The 7906-nt window shown below is 37.7% G+C and overlaps 1 long non-coding RNA gene across 1 annotated transcript; it reads left to right on the forward strand.

Annotated features, from left to right (window-relative positions):
- Nucleotides 1-3883: 3883 nt before the first annotated feature.
- LOC149103580 (uncharacterized) lies at nucleotides 3884-6860 on the forward strand. The gene is made up of 2 exons (XR_016202064.1): nucleotides 3884-4065; nucleotides 6393-6860. It is a non-coding gene; the product is annotated as an uncharacterized LOC149103580 (long non-coding RNA).
- Nucleotides 6861-7906: the final 1046 nt, after the last annotated feature.

The raw sequence follows: 7906 nt of genomic DNA on the forward strand, positions 1-7906 counted from the left end.
TTCACTCTCTTACCTTGATAATCTGTTGCTTTCAGCGAATCGTAACTCAGAATTACGATGTGTAATTTGCACTGGTGGTACACTTTTTGCACTGATGTTACACTGCTCTCAGCCAATCAGAATCGAGTAATTTTTTCTTGTATATTATTATTAGCCATAATGGTATATCATTCAGCAATTATACCACGCTCTACAAAAATCTTAAGTTTATATGTATAATTTAATTACCCTTACTAATAAGGATTAAGAAATACACAGGCAAGTTAAAACTAAGAATAGAATGTTCCGACGTTTCGGCAACCTCATGACGCCATTATCAAGGAATGAATAAAAGAGCGAATTCAAAAGAGTTAAGACCTGTAGATTTACATAAATGAAGTTTATGTAAATCTACGGCTCTTTTGAATTCGCTCTTTTATTCATTCCTTGCTCATGGTGTCATGAGGTTGCCGAAACGGCGGAACATTCTATCGTTACTTAAATAATTATTAAAACGATTACTGCACTCACGCTTGTTGGATATGAAATGAGTACAGCCAACTCAATGCTGCACGCCTCATTGGCTATTTATCGTCTCATATCCAACTTGTGTTCATGGAATAACCGTTAATTATTTGCGGGCTTCAAATAGAGAGCTAGGCTTTCTTGGGAATCCACTCAGTTTAGAGCTATGGTGGTCATGTTTTAATATAGTGTGAGTTTGTAATTTGTGGTATAAATGAAGCTAAAATATTATTGATTGAATGATTGACTGACTGACTGACTGGCTGACTGATAGAAAGATACCTACACTCCAGTAACAAAAATATCTTATCTCATCAGCTAGCACAAAATGACAAATGTCTCCCAACTAACCGATTGCATACATTTTAACGGGATTGCTTTGCAGCAGGAAATAACTCTGTATAATACAACGAATCAGTTAATCTTGTGCAAGTTTTCCTGATTTTGATGACTTTAACAAATAGTGAGCTAAACCCTCAAGAAAAATTCATATTTCTTGTTTTTAAGTTTGGTTTGGAATATATTTATCCAAGCCTATTAATCTTTTTAGCTATAAGCTAAAGCAGTAAATTTCAAATACTCGCAAATTAGCAAATACATTTACAATACCGCAGCATCCCATTTCCCATATCGTAGCCACCAGTAGGATAAAAGTCAATAATTGGAAGCCCACATGAGCAAACTTTGTGATTCTCTGTTATAAGCACCCTATTATCTAAAATACCTCATAATTTACATTTTCACCTTCTACAGTACTATCACTGAACTATGTGCTAAGTTAACTTCTGAGTTGAGAGGTTATTTATGAAATACATTACAGGCCATTTATTAGTACTTATTTCAACATGAAAATCTTAGTGTCTTTCTTTTTTTTTTTTTTTCACGACAATGCAGTTTTATCCTAATTGCAAGTATAAGGCCACCTTCAGCCTCGCTTGCATTCATACGCCAGTTGACTGGTGACTGCTATCATTGTGCCAAATCTCATGGGAAACATTTGCCTGAACTTTCGAGGTACGCCGCCGGACTATGGCACCAAGTGATATCATTCTGCACATAGGTTTCAGAGCCACCTTAAATTTTCAAAGCTTTAAGGTGGCTCTGAACCCTATGTACAGATTATTTTCAAACTTTGCCGAAAGTTGCGTCTTATCATGCTTATTAAAATTTGATGATATAAAAAATTTTCACCGTGCCGTTTTCGAATTATAAGCCCCTAAAGCTGTAATTGAAGGTGTGTTTAGCAGGTCATACTGTTGCTATGGTAACCTATCGTGTCACGAAAATGATAACAACGTGTTCACCAAAGATTGGGCAGTTTTTGATACCATGAGTGTAGCATCAAGTGATAAAGGGTGGTTAAAATGACCCATCAAAATCTATCTGCTGGAAACTGTTTTGAGCCACCTACAACTAACAAAATGAAGGAACAACAACAACAACAAAAAAACCACCGAAAAGACGGCGAGGAAAACAATGTCACTGCTGTGGAGTGGGTGTTCAGCAACTGGGCAGGCCATGAAAAACAAAAAGGACAACCAAAACAAACAAATCTTTATATTAAAGCCAACAAATGTTAATTCTAATCAACAATGATTTAGATAAACATATACAGGCAAAAACTAACGATAGATAAATCCGACGTTTCGGCGACATCTTGGCGCCATTGTCAAGGGAAACTAATTAAATATGCGATTTCAAGGGTAACTAAGAGTTCAGAGTTTCTAATTTGCATAAGTTAGACAAAGACTTTAGCGCGAACTGAGTCTGATTGTACATTTAAACACGGTCGTAATTGTTTAATGAGTAACATCTCATTAATGAGACAATCAAACTTGTTGTGGCATTTTTTCAACACGCTAAAACAATTGCGAAGGTCATCCGGAATCCTGCCTGCGTGTCTACTATCATAGTGATTGCGTACTGACGAGGTCTTGCTTCTATGTCCATCAACGCGTACGAACAGATGGCCACGGGTGTAACCGACATAACCAGCATCGCACTGGTCACACTTGAAGTTATACACAACGCATATAACTTCAAGTTTGACCAGTGCGATGCTGGTTATGTCGGTTACACCCGTGGCCATCTGTTCGTACGCGTTGATGGACATAGAAGCAAGACCTCGTCAGTACGCAATCACTATGATAGTAGACACGCAGGCAGGATTCCGGATGACCTTCGCAATTGTTTTAGCGTGTTGAAAAAATGCCACAACAAGTTTGATTGTCTCATTAATGAGATGTTACTCATTAAACAATTACGACCGTGTTTAAATGTACAATCAGACTCAGTTCGCGCTAAAGTCTTTGTCTAACTTATGCAAATTAGAAACTCTGAACTCTTAGTTACCCTTGAAATCGCATATTTAATTAGTTTCCCTTGACAATGGCGCCAAGATGTCGCCGAAACGTCGGATTTATCTATCGTTAGTTTTTGCCTGTATATGTTTATCCAAATGTTAATTGATCAGAATATCAAAGAAACGAAGAATGAAATACTCAGAAACACGCATGATTGAGCGCTGGACTGTATGTAAAATTAATAATGTAATAAATATCGACCTTAATCATTATGATTCGCCCTTGCCAAATGCTTATGTCACGTTTGTCGTCCGCCTCGCCGACAGATAAAGGTATTCTGGGTGCATGCCCACGCAAATTAAAGTCACTGAACCGGCATTTGTCTTTCTCGCTATAGCAACTCAGCCGAAGTTAGAAAATTCTACCCCGATATACTTTAGTTCACTGATTTCCTTCAAAATCCTACGCGGGCTTTCTCCAGAGAAACAGCCTTCAATGAATTTCAAATTAATACATCAGTAAAATAAGTACTTTCACTGGAGATGACGTGCCAGGGAATTTAAATCAAGTGAGCTTTGTTTCAAGTCGAGAAGTTGTTTGTTCTGGGATATTAATTATAAATATATGAAGAGAATCGTATGCGAGATTGGCAAGAACCGCGAGAGAGCAATAGGGGACAGAGCGATATTCGAAAGAACCAAGAAAGCCTGAACAAAAAGATTCTAACTGCTACTGGATTCGAACTCCCGCCGAGAGAACAATTCACCCGTGCGACGGGTATCGGAGAGATATTTGCTTTATTCGTTTACGCACGCTTAAGTAAATTCGTTCGCTCCCAAATCTGACCAACGTGTATTTTCTCCTTTAAATATCACTACGATCTAAACACCGAGAATGAGGAGAATAAAGGGTATCAATCGCCTGAGAGGTATGGCATTGATCTGTTGCAAAATTCCTAACAAGTCCAATGAGGAGGTTTATTGCTATTTGTTAAGAGAGTTACCATATCGATCTTGTGAATTTAATAATTGAAGAATGTAAATATTAGCCCCTTTTATAAATTAATGTAAATTGTTATTGGTCAACTGTCATTGCAAACATATTTTGATCACCAAGTTGTTCTTTTTGGAAAGTTTAAATGGCCATGGCGAAGCTGTTCTGGTTGCGTGTCCTGATCCTCCTCTGTATAATAGCCTACTTACCTTCCGATTCCATGGCAATTGGGAGTATCCACATTGGTGGAAAGACGCCAGGAAAGGTATCAGATATTTTAAGACATGTTTACCCTGTAGTTCGGTAGCAGGAGTTGGAACAAACTTTCCAAATGCTGTAGCTAAGCAATAGTCGAACTCAGAGGTAAAGTTGTTAGACTTTCCGCGACCCGTAAATCGCTTGATGGTATTTGAGAGGCTTATAGTTGCTCAGCTATTCGAATTATGGTGTGGTGGAAAACCAGACCAGAGTTAAATCTACCGCAATATCGTCTTAAACTTTCGTGATGTAGAGAATTAATTTGATGTCTATTCTTTTCTGAAAGATAAACAATCATAACCATGTAGTTTTGGTAAGGACGAAATGTTAAGGCCACCTTCAATTTTCGAAAAAGGCAACAGCAGCTTGTAAGTTTAATTGGCGATGTTCATGGAATTAGTATCCGTTATCATACCTGAAAGGTTTTTTTCTAATTAACTATAAGTTCACTTAAGGATCAGACAATATCAAGCTGGATTAGTTGGAACAAGCCTTTCGGAGACCCCAAGCCTCCCTTTTAAAGGTCCTGAACAATAGAAAGACAAACTTAAAAGTTGTCTGTTTAATTTTTCTCCATTTGGATGTCTTTAAAAATAATCAGCTGCAAGCCTGGCTATAGTCAAGTGTGTAGTTGGAATGCTACACGCACTGAAAGCTATCGCATTGTTACGACGAGGGAATTCAAACGGAAACCGAAGAGTTAATTAATCAAGAATACCTATCACACTGTAAGCAATATTTCGGTCTTTCAAACGCAAGAAAAGGAATATTTCGTTAAACTTCGTTTCTACCTTGTTTCAGTTTTTATAATCTCGACCGTAAATGTAAGAATTACTGCTTTTTTATGTTTACTAAATCGCCGCAGGAGGAATCCATAGGAAAGTAAACAACTCATAACTTTCATTCCAAAGGAATTCTAAAAAGAAAAAAAAAATGTTATGACATATTGATCCTTTGTCTAGGTGACCAAAGTGAAACTATTGAAATGAATGATTCCACAAGGTCGTTCTGTTAGTTCATACTTAACGTAGTTACGTCACGTTTTGTGCATCTTGAAAAGTTTAATTATTCAATGTGGCAGTTTGTGATCGTGATGAGATAAGATAAGATAAGATAAGATAAGATGAGATGAGATGAGATGAGATGAGATGAGATAAGATAAGATAGGATAAAGTAAGATACTTTATTTAACGTGGAGTTTCGCTTAGCTAATCAGCTAGTTTACAGGTAACCCACGGCCCTAGTATATTCTAAAAATTAAAACTAAAATTGTAAAATAACTGATCGTATAAAACTATAAAGACCTATAAACGCAGAGAACTAAAAATCTAAGGAATCAAATCACAATAAATTCCGACATCAGTCAAACTTAAGCGATCGAATTTTGGTGTTCACTTCATTAGTGCCTACTTTAGTTCTAATATCATTTGTTAGCTCGTTCCATTTCTTTGCGACAAAACATCCCCATGAATTGAGACCATATTTAGTCGAGCTAATTTCGGCAAAGAAAGGATATAGTCATGTCGAAGATTATACTTGGATGAGCGTAAGGTGATAAGATCTCTCATTGCGGATGGAGCTTTGTCCGATATACAATTGTTTATTGTCAATAGCATTTCCTGGATTGAATGGTTTACATAGTTAAAATATGGTAGTATAAATGCGCGGTATAGCGATTCCTTAGTTTTAGGTGATAAAATATTCTTCAGTCTGTTCAGAGCACTTATCTGAGCACTAACTTTGCGACAAATAGTAGAAATATGATCGTCAAATTTTAATTTGTTATCAACAACAACCCCCAGGAGACAAGTCTCGTCTGTGGTTTTAATGTCAATATCAGCCAATTTAAAGTTGAGTTCGTCTTCCTTTTTGCCAAGTACCATAGCCTGGTATTTATCTGGGTTAGGTTTCATGCCATTGTGAATAAACCATGAAGTGGCATTCTCAAGATCGATATTAAGGTTGTTTTGAACAGCACAAACATCTTTGTTGGAACAATGAATGTTTGTATCATCTGCATAGACTTGACAATTCTGCACTGCTTGATTGCGTACGCCAAGTCGTTCTTGAATACATTAAATAATTTAGGTCCTAAAATAGATCCCTGTGGGACCCCGGCGATTTTGCAGATAACGCAAACAGTTCTGCAGTTTTCTGTAAACGTTTCCTAGTATCTTAGTTACAATAAACAAGGTTGAAATGTAATAATGTAATGTAAAGTTCCCGAATGTGAAGAATTTTTCCAACACCTTCAAAACAATGTTGTTATATAACAGAAAAAAAGATTATTTTCATTTTCACAAACGTTTCTTTCTTTTGTTTTTTTTCCTGCAGCTTCATAAGAGAAACAAGCTTCATAGGCAAGTGCCCTCTGTAGTGTGTGCCGGACCACAATGCAAACGAGGACTGAAACGACGCATAATGAATCGATTCACAAAGGAAGACAAGGAACTCTCTTAAACCCGGCTGGATTCTGCGCACTAGACTAAATGTGAAAGTCACCTTGAGACTTAGAGTAGGCTTTTAGAAAACCACGGCCATTAAATGAAAGAGAAAACACAGCTTATAGAATAAGGTCATAGCTTTGCAACAATAGCTCATGCCCCCGGGGGATATCAAACTGTAGGACATTTATTTGTCAACAACTTTCAGGATTTATAAATTTAGCTGTAACTATTTTAAACTGTATACCAGGATAATTCAAAAGCTGTACTCTCTTTGATAAAGAGATATGTAATAAACGGTCTTTCACAGTTTCCGGTGCAAGCGAAAAATAAATGCAATCAACTTTCCCGCGTTAAAGAGGGCAGCACATAATAGTGTTACAAGAACGACACCTGCCGAATAACATAAAATGCTCATTTTCTCCGAGTGGAGGCGTGGTGCCTCATGGTTAGTGCGCTCGACTTCGCATCAAGTGGTCCGGTTTGGAGCCCTGGCTGGAGACATTGTGAGCAATTGTTCTTGAGCAAGACACCCTACCCTCAAAGTGCCTTTCTCCATATCTAGTCGTAAAATTGGGTACTGGCGAATTTAACGCTGGGAGCAAACCTGCGATAGACTAGCATCTAATCCAGGGGGGGGGGGGGGGGAGTAGAAATACTCCTTGTCGCTTCATGCTACACAGAAACCGGAGATAAGCGCCGGCCTGATGGGCCACTTGGCTCGTATGCGCAGACTTTACCATTACCTCTCTTCGAGTTACCCGCTGTCGGCGCGAGCGTCTTCAAGTTAAATTTGTTAATAAGTACTGCGTAGTAGATGAAATATCGCAGCTGACAAACCAACTAACGGTTTATTTATGCATGGCAGATGTTTTCTTTTTTTCCTGTCAAACTGAGCCCCTGGTGGACTAGGCGTTTATTTGACTTCTGCATTTAAGCTAGAGTTTCTAAGCCATTATATGTAATGGTGTTGTTACCGACGTTTGGAATAAGTATTTGTCGGAATAAGATCCGCCGTTTAATTCGGGACCCGGTGCTTAATCGAAGTAATACGGCGTGCATATTCAACGGTGAGTGACCAGCACCTTTCAGCTACTAAAATGTGGCGAATGTAATTTAAAAATGAGACCTCGATATCAACGAGTCGTTTCAACCTTGACCAAATAACACAAAAAATTTACGTTAATGGAAGCTTTCCCGCTGTGGAAATTATAACGAATTAATAGTGCCTTATTAACTCTCACTAACTATACTCGATATGTATATTTTATGTTGTTTAAAGTTTATTACACAAGAATCTGTAATTATTTTCACGATTTGGAAAGAAGAAAAATGGCGAGACCACGCAGAGAAAACTCTTCAAAAAGCTAACTTCAAACGTATGAAAAAAAAAAAAAAAAATGC

The sequence above is a fragment of the Orbicella faveolata genome, unplaced genomic scaffold (assembly GCF_042242905.1).
Source record: "Orbicella faveolata isolate gen_17 unplaced genomic scaffold, um_ofav_v1 contig_35, whole genome shotgun sequence".
NCBI lineage: Eukaryota > Metazoa > Cnidaria > Anthozoa > Scleractinia > Merulinidae > Orbicella > Orbicella faveolata.